This window comes from Equus przewalskii, chromosome 21, assembly GCF_037783145.1.
Source record: "Equus przewalskii isolate Varuska chromosome 21, EquPr2, whole genome shotgun sequence".
Taxonomy (NCBI): domain Eukaryota; kingdom Metazoa; phylum Chordata; class Mammalia; order Perissodactyla; family Equidae; genus Equus; species Equus przewalskii.
Window position 1 is genome coordinate 40,041,452 of NC_091851.1, and position 19,533 is coordinate 40,060,984.

The 19,533-nt window shown below is 39.8% G+C and overlaps 1 long non-coding RNA gene across 1 annotated transcript in view; it reads left to right on the plus strand.

Moving 5' to 3' along the window:
- LOC139078281 (uncharacterized) overlaps positions 1 to 19,533 on the plus strand; it is a 66,645-nt gene that overhangs the window by 15,528 nt on the left and 31,584 nt on the right. Inside the window, exon 5 of the long non-coding RNA XR_011531187.1 lies at positions 5,679 to 5,805. This is a non-coding gene — a long non-coding RNA (uncharacterized lncRNA). The remainder of the gene's footprint in view (positions 1 to 5,678; positions 5,806 to 19,533) is intronic.

The following is a 19,533-nucleotide window of genomic DNA, read 5'->3' on the forward strand; positions in this document are numbered from 1 at the left end:
ATTAAGGCTTCAATAATTAACCAAATTTAAAGACAATAATTACTAAACAATTTGTCATCCTTAAAGCTGTACCACTGCCGTTAACATTTCTATAGTTCTCTGATTATATTATAAATCAAAAGTAATACAAAAAGACAATGTAATAATGAGGATTCAAAAGCTGCATCAAAAATTCAGATATTAGCTTCTTCCTCCCTCTGCCATCCTTCTGTTGATTTATTTTATTTTTCTCAAGCAATGTAGCCACAAACGCATCATCGTAATAAATGCCCCTTTTACCTCAGAAAATGGTTCGTATTGGTTGAGCCAAGAAAACAACATAGAGTATAGGGTTTATTATTTTTTTTTCTCTACACTTGTCTTTTCTTCTCTAGAATTTACTTTGAAAGATCAAAGAAAGAAAAAGAAAAATCTTTGTGGACAGGGAAGAAAGGCCTGAAAAAGCATTATGCAAAACACATGTAAAACAGTCTTGGTAATATTGCATGCTGCTATTGATACTTTATTTCTGCCTTTTTGGCCTGTCAAGGCAATCGATACGAGTTCTGCCCCAGACTCATATCTTTATGCTTCCTCTCAATTATGATTGTTCGACATAAAATTGGATCATCTTAAACATACCTACTGGGATATAGAAGGAAAGATGTCAGATATTTTTTTAAGATGATGTTTTCGTCTGTTGGAGTGGGTTAAATTGCTGTACTCTGAGCGCATTCTATTTTCCTGCTCCTTCCAGAAATCATTTGCGGCTCTGCTTCTCGGGTAATGTAGCCTACTTCATTGAAAAAAGAGCAGCTCTCAGTTTCGTTGCATATACATGGGCTTCTGGAGTGCTTATGTGTTTATATATCATGCACTCAATTCAAAGGCTCGCTTGCCTTTCTGCACTGGGCCGAGCAAACTCGTTCAAATGTCCCATCCCCAGCTGCCCAAATGCTTACGCGAGGATGTCATGTTGGCATAAGTGATGTTGATCATGAAGACTTTAAAGTCTATTTAAAATTTTCAAGAATGTTTTGCATTCCACTTGCACATACCCCAGTATGAGAGGTCTCAGCCATTTGTATCCTGTCATCTGGTAGATTTTCAAAAGTGAATTTACTGTCTCTTTCTTTGCCCAAGACTCCGCCCCACTTTAGAACTTCAGGACTGTTTGCATTAAGTCCTTTGGTTCATTAGTTCATTCAGTAAATGCATATTGAGTACTTGGAAAATCCTCGGCACCGTTCTAAGACACAATAATGACCAAGACCAACAAGTCACTGTGGTACTGGCATTTGGAAGAAGTTTCTAGAACAGAAACTCTCGAAAGCCTATGAAGGTGAAACTATTTTATTGAAAGCCTAAAGGAACCCATAATTGGAAATGACAATTCCTCATGGTATTTGGGGCTAGAAGCTCCTATTCTGTTAGATATGAAGCCACTGGTTTACGGTCTCTGGGGCCACATTGTCTCTGGGCTGGTCTTGTCCTGTGTGTCTGCTCCAGTGTGCTAGGGGTCCATTCTCAGTGCAACGTGCTGCAGCTGGAAGGAGAGGGACCCCCCACACACGCGACTGCCAGGGCTCCGCCTCTGTACCCTCAGTGGAGACTGAGTGCTGGAGGATGCTTGCAGGGAAGGGGGCCTGGGAAGCACCCCCAAATGTGCCTCTGACCGGGGTGACTGTTCATCTGTGCCTCTACAGGAATTGTACGGGCTCATGCTCATTCTTTCTTTTTGTGACATTTCTATGGTATAAATGTTGTAGAAAACAGACAGTCTAAGTCTTTGGCTGCTTGGTTTCCAGGAAGGGAGAGACATGAGTAGAAGAGCTGGCATTTCATTCTTTTTTTTTTTTTTCATTTTCTTTTATTTTAAGGGCATTTGTAAAAAAATTAAATTTCCCATGTTACAAAATTAATATATGTTCATTATAGGAAATTTGGAAAATAGAAAAAATCATGAAGAAAATAAAAATTCCTAATATTGTCACTCCTCAGAGACAACTGCCATTAATATTCTATGTCCATGCTTGAGTGTACAACGAAAGATGGGAACTCAACATGTTTCCCAAAATAGAAACGTCTCTGAAAACCCCCGTACTCATATGATATATGCCCATTATATGAGTTCACCCAATAAATAAGTATAAAAAGCAGAGGATGAAAATTTCCTCAGAAAGGCCCACCCTCTGGAGATAACCATTGAGAACAGTTTGGTGTATATACTACCAGATTTTTAAGATATGTCTGTTGAGTATATATTTTCTATACAAATATCAATACATGCCATTCTTTCATATCCTTTAAACTTCAACATAGTCTTCTATCAAATGGATGTACTATAATTGAAGCTCTCTTTCAGTGGACATTTACGGTGTTTCTATTTTTTTAATAATTATAAATCAATTTTGCATTGTTATCCAAATATTTCCTCAAGATATACTGCCGTATATGGGCCAAGAGGTGCCATTTCTAACCAAATAGAAGGGAGACCATATTGGATAATTACGTATCAAAAAGAGAAACCAAGTAAAATAAGTAAATAAAAAAAAAGACCCACACATTGGGAAGTTCTTACGTGAGAATTAGAATAAAAGCTGTAAGAGACAGTACCTGAAGATGATAAAAGCACAACGAAAGAAAACTCACAATTTCTTTTAAAAGGAGCATCTAAAAATATAGAGGTGAAAAGCTGATGGCAGAGTCTCCTGGGTTCTCCCAAGGTTTCTGGAACATCTGTGACAGAGGCACAGAATTCTCTGCCATGTAGTCTGGACTTCCTGATGCTAATTTGTTGGCTCATGCACCAGCCTGCACACCAGCAGAAGTGTGGCTCCTGGGAGAAGCCTGGCATTTGTGTGTTAAGTCCACACTGGAACATGGAACAGGTCAAGCTCTGGAAGATCAATGTACTGTGATGGGCTCTGCTTCTCGAAAAGTCCAAATACGTACCTTCTAACTTGAATAAACTGTACACATTTGGAAGGAGAGTGGTTATGTTGTAAAAGGATTGTTCACTTTTAGAGCGTTTAAGCCAAAGCTTTCGTTTACCTAGGCAAATCTTCAACACATCTGAAAGAAGATTTGATTTTTAAATCACTTGAACAGGATCTATTGCGTGTATTTTCAAATACCGTCACTGGGATGAGAGTGATATTTGGCCACAAATATTTTCTCTGTGACAAAAATGGAAGGTAAAATTTTATATGTTTGTGTTTTCTTCCCATCTAGTTTCTATTCATCATCTGAATTATCTTAAAACAACTGGGAATGTTATAATCAGAAATTGGTCCAAATCAATTGTCCTTCATTTAAAAGTTGAGCCAAGTCTGCTCAACAAGGGTTGAAACATTGTTTCTTGATCTTTCCATGCATGGCTCCTGTTCATCCATACATAGCTGAGCAGAATTATTCTAAGCACATGGAATCTGTATACTCTCTCTGAGTCGCCATTCATTATAGTCAGCCCCAGCAAAAAGTAATATAAAAGAAATATTAAAAAAAGAAAAGAGAAAAGAAAAAAATTCTACTTATTAAGAAATACCTTTTAGCTAGTAGGGCTCCAAAAGAATCTGGGGATGTTAATAGTTCCTGAACTCAAAAAATATTTCCTAGTCTTGTGAATTCTGAAAATCTCTGAAGTCCAATACGGATCCCAAGCACACTGATAGGAGTGGAAATAGCATTTTCAATAAAAAATGCATAACAGAGTAGGACATGAAATAATGTATTTCTCTTTGAAACCATGAAAGTGCACATATTTGTCTGGAAATGTGTATGTGAAATTTAAACAACCCCTGAAGACATCCATCTAATTTTTTTTTGAGTTTGTTCTCAATTGAAATTGCACTCTCTCAAAGTTTGTGCTGCCAGCTCCCAACTTCACCCTCTCCCTCGGTCCTGTTTCCCTCAATTTCCTTCCTTTTATGACCCTTTTCGGTTGTGCCCCTTGATTTATGGTCATTTGTATGATTGCTCTGCTTTGCTTTATGGCAGTTTATGTCACACCGGTCTTGTCAGAAATGACTACCATAAAGTGAGGTAAAATGTCATAAAACATTAGTGAGTCCCTGATACTCAAGGTTCTTCAGAATAAGCCCTGACAGGTACCAACCGTAGAAAAACAGATTTGGCCATTTGAAAGGTGCAGCATTTGTAAAAATAATAAAAAAAATAATAACAGTCACTAAGGTTTACTGAACTCTTTCTGTGTGCCAATCACTGGGTGAAGCTCATTTCGTACGTTATCACATGTAATGCCTGCTACTTCTCTATATGGCGGAAACTATTATCACCCCTATTGTGCAGATGAAGAAGCTGAGGCATGGAGAGTTCACACTGCTGATGCACACTGAGTTCAGTTGCCCTGGGGAGCAGAGGGATTGGTACCCAGGGGAGGCGATGGCGCGGGCCACCGATGATGCACACAACTTGCAGTACACGATCCCTAGAACGCAGACAAAGAGGAACTGTGCTAACCTGTACTAGCCAGAGGACAGCGTTCCTCTGAGCCCAAATCCCAATGGACAGCTCATCTTTACTCTTCCCGTGGCCCAGAGACTTGGTGGGGCCAAGGAGGTACTTCAGGTCGTTTCGCTGAGCCCCGCAAAATACATGAGATATATGGTAAAGAAGGCAGTCATTTTACTACTATTGACAAAATTGTTTCAAAAGCTATTTGAGATGCCAATACTGGTGAATAAAGAACTGTCAAAATCAAACAAACAAACAAAAACAGCCAGTAGGTGATAGAGCTTCGATACAGTTCCATCTCTCACACTCTTACTGCAGTCTCTGTTCTTAACCATTACGTGTTCATGTGTTGCGACTGGCCCCGGATGCAGATACGCGGTTGACTGAAATGTGGAGTTTAGCATTTGGTGGAGAGTTTCCACGCCCTGTAAGCCCTTGCTACTTCACACTTCTTCTACTTTCTTCTTCCTCCCAGCTCACAAGCCCCTCCGAACACTGTGATAAAGCTCCCTGCACTACATGCATTTACTGACCTTGCGACACACTCTAGCTCCCAAATATTTGCAACACCATTTCCTTCCCAATTCACCCAGCTCACTTCTGAACTTGTCCTTCAGTGGCTCAGCTTTGCCAGCACTTCTTCAAGCCGGAAACCTGAGAGTTCCCTTTGATTCCTCCTCTTTCCACCTTGCAGTCCTGTTTTTACTACCTGGAAGATGTATCTCACACCTGTCCACCCTTCATTGTTTCACCTTCCGGAAGTTGGGTATTGCAAGCCGCTGTCACCTCTCTCCTGAACTGATGGAGAACTGGCTTCTGCAGACACTCCCAGCTCCCTCTCCCGTGTGTTCTCCATGGCAGCAGATGCATTCGCAAACATAAGTTGCGATTGTGGGGTTGTTAGCCCGCTTATCACTGTAATTGGCTGCCTTTTGTGCTCTGACTCTTGCCTCCCTCATGACCTTGTCTCGTCCTTATGTCCCTGCCTCATTGGCCTCCCTCCAAACCTGGAGAATTCTTTTCTAACTTAGAACCCTCACACAAGTTTTCCTCTTTGTCTAGAATTCCCAGCCCCTAACTCTTGCCTGCCTTCATTGTTTCATCCTCCGACAAATTCCTCTATCATCTTTCTTTAACCTCTACTACTGCAATCATTTCTTCCATAGCTCAGATCGTATCTTCAATGTTTTGTTTACTTATTGATGATCTCTTTCCCCATCTAGATCGTAAGCTCCATGAAGACAAGACTAAATGCCTATCAGGTCCACAGAAGTATTCCTAGCATTTGGCACAGGGCCCAGCGCAACGGCATAATAGATATTTGTTGAGAGGATGTACATGGCCTTACAGGTATGCCTTCCTTCCTAAGATGGATTGTGGGGGTTGGAAGGACAGATGTGTATCATTTGTTTCTGTTAATATGTTATAAGCACGAGTATTCATGTTGTTGGCATAACACGGATGTTAACTTAATACATAGTGGCTGACTGAATTATAGCAACCCTAACAAAACCTTGGTGCATAGGATCAAGAGAATGCATTGTACTGGATTGGGGATGGAGGGAGCATAAAAAGCGATGAATGGATCCTAAGATGAATTAGGACAACAGTTTCTATGATCCATTCAATTCATTAAAAGAAATATTTGAGCATTTTGATTAAAGATGAAAGAGATAAAGAGGAAAAATAGGAACCAGGAGGAAAAAATAGAATCAGTGTATTTTTCTCTTTTTTTGCCCCCTCATCTGCTGTCTTTTCCAAAAATCTTTTTAGGTTTCTTCTGTCACATCCATAGTGAAGTGTAAATTATCGTTTCCAATATAGATGGCCATTTTCAGTGTATTTTAGCAGGGAAGAAAATTTCATTTGAGACTGAAATTTGGCATCTCTTTGCCTCTTCATGCTGAGAACTATTTTTTATCTTTGCAAAATGTGATGAGACGTGAATCCTGTTGTTTTTATTTCTAAATGGTGCTACACCAAGCCGAAAATGGACTGGGAAAATCGGAGTGTCTCCAAACTAGAACCAGCGTTTGCAGTCCTAATTTATAGTGCCTGCTGTACTATAGGGAGAAATCAAATCAGGGTCTTATAAAAAGGGGAAGCTATTTTTCATTGCACTCACGTCCAATCCCCTTCCTCTCCTTGCAAATTTCTTTTCACCCTGGCACTCCCAGCTAACTAGACTGCCACCCACAGAAAAGCCTACTACACTCAACAGCTAACATTTGATGTGACACCATTTGGAAGGCTGGCAACTCACAGAGCATATGGCGACTTTCAGACGGATTTGGAGGGACATTTGCCTGAGGGTTTCTCATGGTGGGGAGCAGTACTGGCCCGTGGAGCAAGCCGGTTCTTTACTGTGTGGGACTGCCCTGTGCGTGGCAAGATGCTTAGCATCCCTGGACCTGCCATTACATGCCAATAGACGTCTCCAAGTCACAGTGATGAATAAAAGGCCCCCCCTACCCCGGTTCTAAACCCTATCTGTTTTGCCCAAGAACCACCAAGAGGATTTTTAAAACTCTCCCCAGTCATCTCAAGATGAAGCTTCCATATTTGTGACCATGAGGAAAATGTCAAGAACAAGTCCTTTGATATTCTTAGGTGGTAGTAAGAACAACAGCAATAATTAATATCTTCTGAGCATTTATTATGTACTAGGTACCTTCAGAGCACTTTGCATGAATTCCCTTATTAGTCCTCCAGGAAGTAAGGATCAGGGTTTTAGTGACTATTTGCTTAATAGTGAGACCCAAATGTGTCCAAAGACCCACTCAAGGTCACCCCTTGTAACCCTGAACACTGGGCGCTGCTGAGTTCATGGCTGGAGGGCTCTGTGTTGCTCCCCTAAAACTGCTTCTTCCGTTGCTTTCTATTTTTTATTTTCTCTCTTTATCCTTTTTTCCCCTGCATTATTATTATTATTTTTTTTTAAAGATTGGCACCTGGGCTAACAACTGTTGCCAATCATCCTTTTTTTATTTTTTCTGCTTTATCTCCCCAACCCCTCCACCCCCCCCCATACACAGTTGTATATCTTAGTTGCAGGTCCTTCTAGTTGTGGGATGTGGGACGCCACCTCATTGTGGCCTGACGAGTGGTGCCATGTCCACGCCCAGGATCCAAACCCTAGGCTGCTGCAGCGGAGTGCGCGAACTTAACCACTTGGCCACGGAGGCGGCCCCTGCATTATTTTTTTTTTAATTGCTCTTTTTTATGGCTTCTTGCTCCTCTTCCAAAATCATTTAATCTATAGAAATAAATGGTGTTTTCTTTCTGCTGCTTACAGCAGAAATAATAATAGCTGGATGGATGGATCCAGCAAATTGGCGCATCATCACCAAATTTAGAAGGCATAGTTGTGGGATATTTGGACTTGTAGTTTCTGTAGAGTTGGTGAAATTCATTTTGTGGTAGTGGGAGGGGGACCTCAAAGAGATACGTGGTGATGCTCCAGGGTACCCAAAACGGGTTCAACAAGAGGCTCCTGTAGGCTCAACTAGAGGAGAGATGGCTCATATCAAGACGATGTGGTCAGAGTAACAGACAGTGCTTTCGGTGTGAGCTGCAACCAAGGGTCACCAGGGCAGATGTTGGGAATCCAGGAGTCGATCCGCAGTTGAGCTGCTTCTTCGTGATGGTATTGAGGTCGCTTCTGTGCTGAGGGATGGTATGCAAGAGTGAGTAAGGTATGTCAACTTGGAAAGCAAATTTGCCTGTTATTTTATCCTCAAAATGAGTTTATTCAGGAATAGCCAAAAGAATTGTGATTTGGGATGTGCGTGCTATAGCAAACCATAGGCAAATCCAGAAAGGAGCGATGGTGGGGGGCAGGGAGCCGCTTTTATAGAGGAAAACGGGGAGTAGGGAGGGGCTGTCCTAAATGAAAGTCCATTGGGACAAACTTATAGCTCTGGGCGGTATCGTCTTCTCATTGGCTGAGCTGCAGCATTTCTCATTGGCTGGGCTGTTGCCGGGTGGGGAGAGAAATTTTCCTTCAGTAGTAAAGTAGTTTTACTTCCTGTCCAAGATGTAAATGTCCTGTCTCTTCCTGGTGTAATTGATGATGTATGATAGGGCGTGAGATCGCCCCCCTCCAGGCCTTCCCAACTCCAATTTAGTTAAGGTCTCTTTTGTTAATTTCCATAGATATAACCCCAGCTCTCCAGGAGTTCATAGCCTGGTGGAGAACACTGAAACGTAAATAGTATCATGCCATAAAGTTTAGCTTTATTTTTTGTTTGATCCACTATGGCTCCCATACCTATACCCTCCAGTGACAGCATTTTCTTAAACAAAGGTAATTACCTCCCTAAGAATATTTCTGTTTGAGGCTAGTAGGATGTTAGAGTTTCAAGACCTTTATATTTTGTACATATATACATGCCTTAAAAAATAAAAATACTTTAAACATCAATATAAAAAGGTTGTATCGTATTGTGTGAGCATGTGCTTCTAGGGCAAGCTCTTTTAGCTATGGAGACTAAAAGGACTTTGAACTTGAATTAGACTAGTGAATCAGTACACAGAGAAGGGAGTAATCGGGTGCCATGAGGCTGGGGAGATCCAGAATTCACGCCCAGAAGCATGCCAGCTTTGGAGGCCACGGTTCCCAGGGCCACTGTGGCATTCCCAGGGCTCCTCTTGGATGCCACTGCACGTCTTTGGGGCCTGGGTGTGGGGCAAGTCCTGTTTCCCTTACTTCTTTTCGTATTCTTACAATAAACCCTAAACCCTGGGGTAACATGAGCACAAGCCTGTACCTCCCAACTAGGAAAATAAATACCTTGATGCCATCAGTTTGTATTCTATAATTGTAGGGAGGGGAGAGGGGAAAGAGGAGAGAAACTAACTCACCTTTGGGACAAATTCTTGCTCTGCTGAGGTTGGTGGAGCATTTGGAAGTTAATCTGTTGAAGCAACTGGAATTCTCTGGGCACAAGCCAACCCACAGCCGAGAGGTGGTCTAGAATTGTTGAGAAAGTAAAGTGGTTCACAGGAAAAGACTTGCCTCTAAGTGGATAAGTAGGTGATTCATGGGCAGATAATGGAGATTTAGCCAAGACGATAAGAAAAATAATGGAGCATTGCGAAGGACTCATTTCAGACATCACCTGCTCAGGGAACACTGCTCCGATGCCCTTCCTCCCCATACAAGACTGGCTTTTGTCCCGTTCCTCCAGGATTCCCTACTGACCTGTACATATTTCTCTCTTCTTTCCTACTGCATTGGATTATAATGATCTGTTTACTCATCTGTCTCTTCACTGGGCTCTGGGATCCCCGGAGGCAGGGCTGTGTCTAATTCATCTTTATATCCTCAGCCTCCATCCGATAGCCTCCATATAATAGGCCCGCAACGAATTGTTGAGTGAGTGAGTGAACAAATTCACTCCTAAGGGTTACCCCATGTACTTTTTAAGGAAGGAAAAAGAATTCATTTTAACTCGGATATAGGTTTTCTTCCCCGAAAAGCATATTGATAAAGGACAGCTACTGACTTCTTCCAAGAGAGAAAAATGGTCGAACAGTCTTTCATGCTATATTTCAAACTTATGTCAACTTTTCTTTTAAAAAAAAAGTCTGTCCACCAGCACTCGTATCATTTTTCAAATTTCATGTCGTCCTTTTTCAGATGCTGCCCATCCATCATTTTAGGCAGAGAGTATCCATCACGATAGGAGCTAAATAATTTTCAAAGCTGTCAGGGAATGGACACCAGAAAGGTCCCCATCTCAGCTGAACAGTTATCTGGGGCTGGCAGTGACGGTCCTGCTGGGAGGGGAGAGATGGCATCCTGGGAGAGCCTCTCAAATTGGTTTCAAATGGAACAAAGAGAAAAATTCATTTTAGAAGTTAGACCTCAATTCTGCACAAAAAAAGTCACCTATTTACTCATCAATATCATAGTTAGGTAAGAGTTTATTTACAGAACAGGTTTTTAAGTAAAAATAAAGTCTATTTTTCTAATGACTATGTTTTCCTTTGAAATATTTATATATATAGTTTTTTTCTAATTTTAAAAGTAAATCATTTTTATTTGCAAAATCTAAAAAGTATAAGAAAAAAATAAAAATCATGCATTATTTCACCATGCAGAAATAAGCACTGTTAATATTATTTTTGGTGCATTTTTCTTACAGTCACATACATGTGTGTACATGTACACACACACGATGTATATACGCATATGTGTATATAGTATAATTATTTTTTACTAATTTGGTGTTATATTCTTTACGGAGTTTAACATCCTACTTTTCTCACTAAATTATGTCTTAAACATTTTCCTGTGTCAGTAAGTATTCTTTGAAAACATGATTTTTCAAGGCTACATTATATTTGATTTTGATTTTATGGATATACCATAATTTATTGATCTCTTGTCAGACATGCTTATTCTCCCAGCTTTTTGCATTGTGGTATTTTATTTATTGTATTTTCCCTGTCTTTTAGCTTTTCTGTGTTTATCATCTATATAATTCTCAAGAATCATAATCTTATCTTTTTATTAGAGTGTCAAAGATAGGTAAATGGATTTTGTTTTTATAACTCCCAAAGATTCAGCCTACAGGAAGCTTTTTGGTTGTCTCTTAAATCAGTAAGAGCTATTGCGTATGTTCACTTTTCATAACATAGCTTAAATTCTGTCAATTAAATGAGTGTGCTTGTATTTCTTTCCTGTTTACTGATTTGTTGTGAGTTGATGTACAAGTCCTTGTTTTGTATCAGAGGAGGCTACAAATATGTCCAGAATGGGTCCCCAGAAGGTTTCTTTAAGGGAGAGAATGAAGGAAATGGCACGACTCTTGCTAGGTTAGCATCTTAGTGTGACACTTGCTTGTGGGTAACCTTGAGCATCTTTTTTGGCCAGTAAGGGCCTTGACTTTCTCATCTATAACTTTGCGGGAGGCAATAGCATCTAAGACTTTGCAGGTTAGACATGAGGATTACATGGCACAAAGCATATCAAGTGCTTATCGTGGGATGTGATACACAGAGAGTACCTGCCCATCACAGAGAGTGTTGTTATTACTTATCCTGGTTTCTATCTTAAAGCAGATTAAGTATTAGATGTTTCTTCTTGGAATAAAGATGGAGAAGTGGCAGAGGCCTTGCCTTATTTGACCAGGCAGACAGAAACATAATTGTTTTTGGGTAACCTGATGTCTGGCTTTTCTTTTTAATTTTTTCTTTTTTAAGACTTCTCTCTCTCTTTTTTTTTAAAGTATGCTTTTTTTTTTTTTTTTGGTGAGGAAGATTGGCCCTGAGCTAACATCTGTAGCCAATCTTCCTCTTTTTTTTCTCCCCAAAGCCCCAGTACATAGTTTCATATGTATGCATAGTATATCCTAGATGTAAGTCCTTCTAGTTCTTCTATGTGGGATGCCATCATAGCACGGCTTGATGAGCAGTGTGTAGATCTGTGCCCAGAATCCAAACCAGCAAACCCCAGGCTGCCAGAGCAGAGCGTGCGAGCTTAACCATTACGCCATCAGGCTGGCCCCTTTCTTTTTAATTTTTCACAGCTTTATTGAGGGGCAATTTACATATATAAAATTCACCTGTTTAAATGTACAATTCATTGACTTTTAGTAAATTTACAGAGTTGTGCAATTATCACCACAGTCCAATTTTTGAACCTTTCTGTCACCCCCAAAGACCCCTCCCACTCATTGGCAGGCCCTCCCTATTCCTATTTTCAGCCCCCGGCAACCACGAATCGACTTTCTATCTTGATGGATTTGCCTTTCCTGGACATTTCATTTAGATAGGATCCTATCACATGTGGTCTTTTGTACACAGTTTCTTTCACTGAGAGTGGTGTTTTTAAGGTTCATCTATGTCATGCTGTGTACCAGTATTTTGTTCTTTTTGATTGCCGAATAGTATTCCATTGTGTGGCTATATCACGTTTTGTCCATTCGACAGCTGTGAACATTTGCATTGTTGTCACTTTTTGACTGTCATGAATAATGCTGCAAAGAACGTTCACGGACAAGGCTTTGAGGTGTTCAGTTCTCTCGGGTTTAGACCTAGGAGCAGAATTGCTGATTTGTAAGCTAATTTATTCCTAATTTTTAAACAAACTGCCAACAGTGGCTGCACCATGTTACATTCCCACTAGCAATTGTCCTGCTTCTATGGAGTGTTTTCTCATTTAACAAAAGCCCCAAAATATACTCACACATTTTCAGCAAATCAGGATCTTTCACTTACACAAACAAAAGACAATATCTAAGAGATAGGCCACCACATAAGTAACAACAGACACCTTTCAGATCCACCCTGGATAAGGCACTTGCCACTTGATGTGGATTATCTGTAACTTTACAACGATCATGTGAAATAAGTGGTGTTACTCCTTCCACACGCGGATGAGCAGCAATGAGAACTCACGAGGTTTCGGAGCAGTTCGGTGACCTGCTCCGCATCACAACCAGTGAGCAGCAGCACCAGGATTTGAACCCAGGTCCATGTGATCGCGAAGTCAGCCTGCGCTGGTAACCAAAGCAAGAATCAAACGCATGCTGGTCCACGAGATTAACCAGGATGTGACATAGTCTTTTCTAAAAAGTATTTTCAAATAGCTGGTTGTCAGTGGCCCCAGGGATGTGCTTTCCTTCCCTTCACCACAGACTATTCTCTTCACCCCAGTCAGGCAGAGGGATAAGGATCACCGTCTCCTTGAAAGTGTGCTGAGCAGGTTGGAAACTAAAATGAAGACTGGGGTGGAGGCCTCCGTGGGATAAGGCAGCTGGAATGGCTACGTGTGCTCCAGTCACACTGCCTCAGTCCAACACTCCACTCTGCTCTTTCAAGCTGTGTGACTTTGGGCACGTTGGTCAAACTCTCTGAGCCTGCTTTCTCATCTGCGAATGAGGGTGAACAGCAGCTGCGCCTCCTGGGCTGTTGTGAGGATTATGTTTGAAGGCTTGGCTGGCATCCCCTGACTGGTGAGCTTCGTCACTCTGCAGTCCCGCCCAAGGACTGGTGATGGGACCTTCCTTCCACACTGCCCCTCTTCCTCTTTTGAGTGGTTTGTGAGTGTCCTGAGATGAAGAAAAAGAGGGCTACCATTTGGGAGCAGTCCTGGTGGGGCTCAGTGAATTCTTGGGGCGCAAGGTCTGCAGGATGAGGCAAGGGTGAGGGGAAGTGGCTGACAAGGGGTAGCTCCCACCCCTCTGAGAAGGGCACGGCCAATATGGGTTCTCTGCCCAGGGCAGGGATGGGGCTCACCCTGCACAGAGCTTCCTGCTGTGGGCAAGGGATGCAGCCTCTCAGTGCTGGCTGCACTCCCCGGGGACCCTGCCTGCAACGGAGCTTCTGTTCTAGACATCTCCCCAGCGTCCTCTGACCTCGTCCAAGCGTCACTTCGAGCTCCCAGCCTGGGTGACTCTCGTCTCTCCAAGAGCGGGCTCGTCAGTGTTTCCTCTATCCCAGCGGTTCTCAACCTAGGCTACACGTTGGAACCTTTTGGGGAACGTGAAAAGATAACGATGCCAAGCCCTACCCCCAGAGATTTTGAGTTCATTAGTTTGGGGCCCAGGCATCAGGATTTTTTAAAGCCACCCAGCTGTTTCTAATGGGCAGCCAGGGTTGGGAACCACTGCTTGTTCCATTCCAAATTTTCATCATGTTGTTCCCTGTCTCCCGGGTGGGCTGGCACTGGCTCACACTGGTTTACGAGAGTGAATTGTTAAATTTTCAGGAATTTTGCAAACTAGTTGTTAAAAACAGAAATTATTAAAAAAAATCATATAAGATTTCAATTCAGTAAATTATATTAATAATTATATTAATTACAAAACTAATAATTAATATTAATTAATTAATAATTAATAACAAAGCTAATAAATTCTCAAAACTCATTCCTTCCTAATTATTTCACTGCATTTTACTGTTAATGCTCTTAAGGTTGTATGCGTCTACTGTATCTGTATTGTATAGTAGATAAAGGTGTACTACTGTGAATGGATTCCCACTTCCATGTCCAATGATGTCACACTGGTAGCTTGAAATGGGCCACATTTCATGGTGGAATTATTTACACCATGGAAACTGGCAAATACTACAAATCACGGATTGATTTATTGTTTTGTTGGTTGTCTAGACCTAAGAAAGTGACAGAGAAACCGTTAATAATGTGGAGTAAAATTAAAAAGTGTGTCATTTCTACAGCCATACCATACTATAGCCATTTAACTACCATAAAAAACTGAGGAAATATTCTTTTTTCTAATTATTTTATTGAGATCATAATGGTTTATAACATTGTGTAGTTTCAGGTGCACACTATTATTTGTCAGTTTCTCTATAGACTGCATTGTGCTCACCACCAATAGTCTAGTTTTTGTCCATTACCACGCATATGTGCTCCTTTACCTCTTTGGCACAACCCCCTACCCCCTTCCCCTCTGGGAACCACTAATCTGTTCTCTTTGTCCATGTGTTTGTTTATCTTCCACATATGAGTGAAATCATGTGGTGTTTGTCGTTCTGTCTGGCTTATTTCACCTGATATCATACCCTCAAACTCCATCCATGTTGTTGCAAATGGCATGATTTTGTCATTTTTATGGCTGAGTAGTATTCCCTTGTATATATATACCACATTTTCTTTATCCAGTCATCTGTGGAAGGGCACTTGGGTTGCTTCCGGGTCTTGGCTATTGTGAATAATGCTGCAATGAACATAGGGGTGCCTAAGTCTCTTTGATTGTTTATTTCAAGTTCTTTGGACAAATACTCAGTAGTGGCATAGCTGGATTGCATGGTATTTCTATTTTTAATTTTTTGAGAAATCTCCATACTGTTTTCCACAGTGGCAGCACCAGTTTGCTTTCCCACCAGCAGTGTAAGAGGATTCCCTTTTCTCCACATCTTCTCCAACATTCGTTATTTTTTTGTCTTGGTAATTATAGCCATTCTGATATGTGTAAGGTAGTTGTCATTTGCATTTCCCTGGTGATTAGTGATGCTGAACATCTTTTCACATGCCCATCGGCCATCTGTATATCTTCTCTGGAAAAATATCTGTTCATGTCCTTTGCCCATTTTTTGATCAGGTTGTTTGTTTTTTGTTGTTGAGTTGTATGAGTTCGTTAGATATTTGTGAAGTTAACCCCTTGTCGGATATGATTTGCAGTTATTTTCTCCCAGTTGGTGGGCTGTCCTTTTGTTTTGATGATGGTTTCCTCTGTCTTGCAGAAGATTTTTAGTCTGATGTAGTCCCATTTGTTTATTTTTTCTTTTGTTTCTCTTGCCTGAGTAGACATGGCATTCAAAAAGATGCTGCTGAGATGGATGTCAAAGAGTGTACTGCCTATATTTTCTTCTAGGCATTTCAAGGTTTCAGGTCTTACACTCAAGCCTTCAATCCATTTTGAGTTAATTTTTGTGTATGGTGTAAGATAATGGTTTACTTTCATTCTTTGCATGTAGCTGTCCAGTTTCCCCAAAACCATGTATTGAAGAGACTTTCCTTTCTCCACTGTATGTTCTTGGATCTTTTGTCAAAGATAAGCTGTCCACAGATGTGTGGTTTTATTTCTGGGCTTTCAATTCTGTTCCATTGATCTGTGAGTCTTTTTTTGTGCTAGTACCATATTGTTTTGATTACCATAGCTTTGTAGTATATTTCAAAGTCAGGGATTGTGATGTCTCCAGCTTTATCCTTTTTTCTCAGGATTGCTTTGGCTATTTGTGATCTTTTATTGTTCCATATAAATTTTAGGATTCTTTGTTCTGTTTCCACGAAGAATGTCACTGGGATTCTGATTGGGATTGCCCTGAATCTGTAGATTGCTTTTGGTAATATGGACATTTTAACTATGTTTATTGTTCCAATTCATGTGCATGGAATGTCTTTCCATCTCTTTGTGTCATTATCAATTTCTTTCAGGAAAGTCTTGTAGTTTTCATTATATAGATCTTTCACTTCCTTGGTTAAATTTATTCCTAGATATTTTATTCTTTTGTTGCAATTGTAAACGGGATTGTATTCCTGACTTCTCTTTCTGCTAGTTCATTATTAGTGTATAGAAATGCAATGATTTTTGTAAATAGATTTTGTACCCTGCAACTTTGCTGTAGTTGTTGAAGTTTTCTGGTGGATTCTTTAGGATTTTCTATATATAGAATCATGTCATACACAAATAGCAAGAGTTTTACTTCTTCCTTTCCAATTTGGATACCTTTTATTTCTTTTTCTTACTAAAACAGCTCTGGGCAAAACCTCCAGTGCTATGTTAAATAGGAGTGGCAAGAGTGAGCATCCTTGTCTTGTTCCTGTTCTTAGATGCGTATGGTCCTTTCAATATATTGCTGTATTTGGTTTGCCAATATTTTGTTGAGGATTTTTGCGTCTATGTTCATCATCAATATTGGCCTATAATTTTCCTTGTTTGTGTTGTCCTTGTCTGATTTTGGTATTAAGGTAATGTTGGCCTCATAGAAGGAGATAGGAAGTGTTCTGTCTTCTTCAATTTTTTGGAGTAGTTTGAAAAGGATAGGTATTAAATCTTTGAATGTTTGGTAGAATTCTCTAGAGAAGCCATCTAGTCCTAGACTGTTTTTTGGGGAGGGTTTTGATTACTCTTCCAATCTCTTGTGATGGGTCTGTTCAGATTCTTTATTTCTTCTTGATTCAGTTTTGGGAGGTTGTATGAGGCTAAGAATTTATCCATTTCTTCTAGGTCATCCAATTTGTGGGCATATAATTTTTCATAGTATTCTCTTATAATCCTTTGTATTTCTGTGGTATCCATTGCAATTTCTCTTCTTTAATTTTTAATTGTACTTATTCGAGCCCTCTCTCTCTCTCTCTTGTTTTTCTTTTTGGTGAGTCTGGCTAAGGGTTTGTCAATTTTGCTTATTTTCTCAAAGAACCAGCTCTTAGTTTCATTGATCCTTTCTACTGTTTTTTTTTTTAGCCTCTATTTAATTTATTTATGCTCTAATTTTTATTATTTCCCTCCTTCTGCTGACTTTGGGCTTTGTTTGTTCTCCTTTCACTAATTCTGTTAGGTAGTTTAAGATTACTTATTTGAAATTTTTCTTGTTTGTTGAGGTGGGCCTGGGTTGCTATAAATTTCCCTCTTAGAACCACTTTTGCTGCATCCCATGAGGGTTGGTATGTTGTGTTCTTATTTTCATTTGGCTCCAGGTATTTTTTGACTTCTCCTTTGATTTCTTCATTGATCCAACGGTTGTTCTGTAGCCTGTCATTTAGTCTCCACATATTTGTGACATTCCCAGCTTTTTCTTGTAGTTGATTTCTAGTTTCATAGCATTGTGGTTGGAAAAGATGCTTGATATGATTTTAATCTTCTTAAGTCTATTGAGTTTTGCCTTATTTCCCAAAATATGGTTTACTTTTGAGAATGTTCCATGTGCACTTGAGAAGAATGTATATTTTGCTGTTTTTGGATGGAGTGTTCTATATATATATATGTTAAGTCCATTTAATCTAGTTTTTCATTTAATTCCACTATTTCCTTGTAGAATTTCTGTCTGGATGATCTATCCATTGATGTAAGTGGGGTGTTGAGGTCCCCTACTATTATTATGTTGCTGTTAATTTCTCCCTTTAGGTCTGTTAATAGTTGCTTGTTATACTTTGGCGCTTTGGTGTATATGTATTCATAGGCGTTGTGTCCTCTTGGTGGTATATCCCTTTTATCATTATATACTGCCCCTCTTTGTCTCTCATTATCTTTTTTATCTTGAAGTCTGCCTTGTCTGATATAAGTATGGCAACACCTGCTTTCTTTCGTTTGGAGTATTGTTTTCCATCCCTTCACTCTGAGCTTATGTTTGCCTTTAGAGCTGTGTTTCCTGGAGGCATCATATTGTTGGGTCTTGTTTTATAATTCATCCAGCTACTCCGTGTCTTTTGATTGGAGAACTCAATCCATTTACATTTGGAGTGATTATTTTGATATATGAGGGCTTAATACTGCCATTTTATCTTGTTTTCCAGTTCTGTATTTCCATGGTTTCTCTTCCTTTGTATTTCTGACTGCCATTTCAGTTTGGTGGTTTTCTGTGATGGTTTTCTCTTTGTTTATGAATTGTGGCCCTGCTCTGATTTTTCGTTTAGTGGTTACTATGAGGTTTGTATAAAAGATCTTAGATGAGACAGTCCATTTTCTGATAGCCTCTTGTCTCCATTAGCCTAAGCAGATTCCATCCATTACCTCTTCCCCTTCTGAGTTATTGTCACAAATTATTCTGTTTTGCATTATGAGTTTGTGACTAAATTTTATAGGTGTTTTTGATGCTTTCCTTCCCTTTATCTTTTATGTTATAATTAATTGTTTGCTAACCTGTTCTGATAGAGACCTACAATTTTCTGATTTTGTCTCTCTATTTATCTCCTTGTTCAAAGCTTTGTAAATCTTTGCCTTTTTGTTTCAGGTATGAGGGCTTCCTTCATTATATCTTGTAAGGGAAGTCTAGTGGCGATGAACTCCTTCAGCTTTTGTTTACCCATGAAAGCTTTTGTTTCTCCATCGTATCTGAAAGATAGTTTCACTGGATAGAGTATTCTTGGCTGAAGGTTTTTATCTTTCAGTATTTTGTAGTTGATTTCTAGTTTAATAGCGTTATGATCAGAAAAGATGCTTGATATTATTTCAACTCTCTTGTATTTATTGATGTTTGCTTTGGTTCCCAAAATATGGTCAATCCTTGAGAATGTTCCATGTGCACTTGAGAAGAATGTGTAACCTGCTGTTTTTGGATGAAGTGTTCTATATATATCTATTAAGTCCATCTGGTCTAATTTTTCATTTAATTCTATTATTTCCTTGTTGATTTTCTGTCTGGATGTTCTGTCCATTGGTGTTAATGGTGTGTTGAGGTCCCCTACTATTATTGTATTGTTGTTGATGTCTTCTTTTAGTTCTATTAAGAGTTGCTTTACAAATTTTGGTGCTCCTGTGTTGGGTGCGTATATATTTATAAGTGTTATGTCTTCTTGGTGGAGAGTCCCTTTTATCATTATATACTGTCCCTCTTTGTCTTTCTTTGTCTGTTTTGCTTTGAAATCTACCTTGTCTGATATTA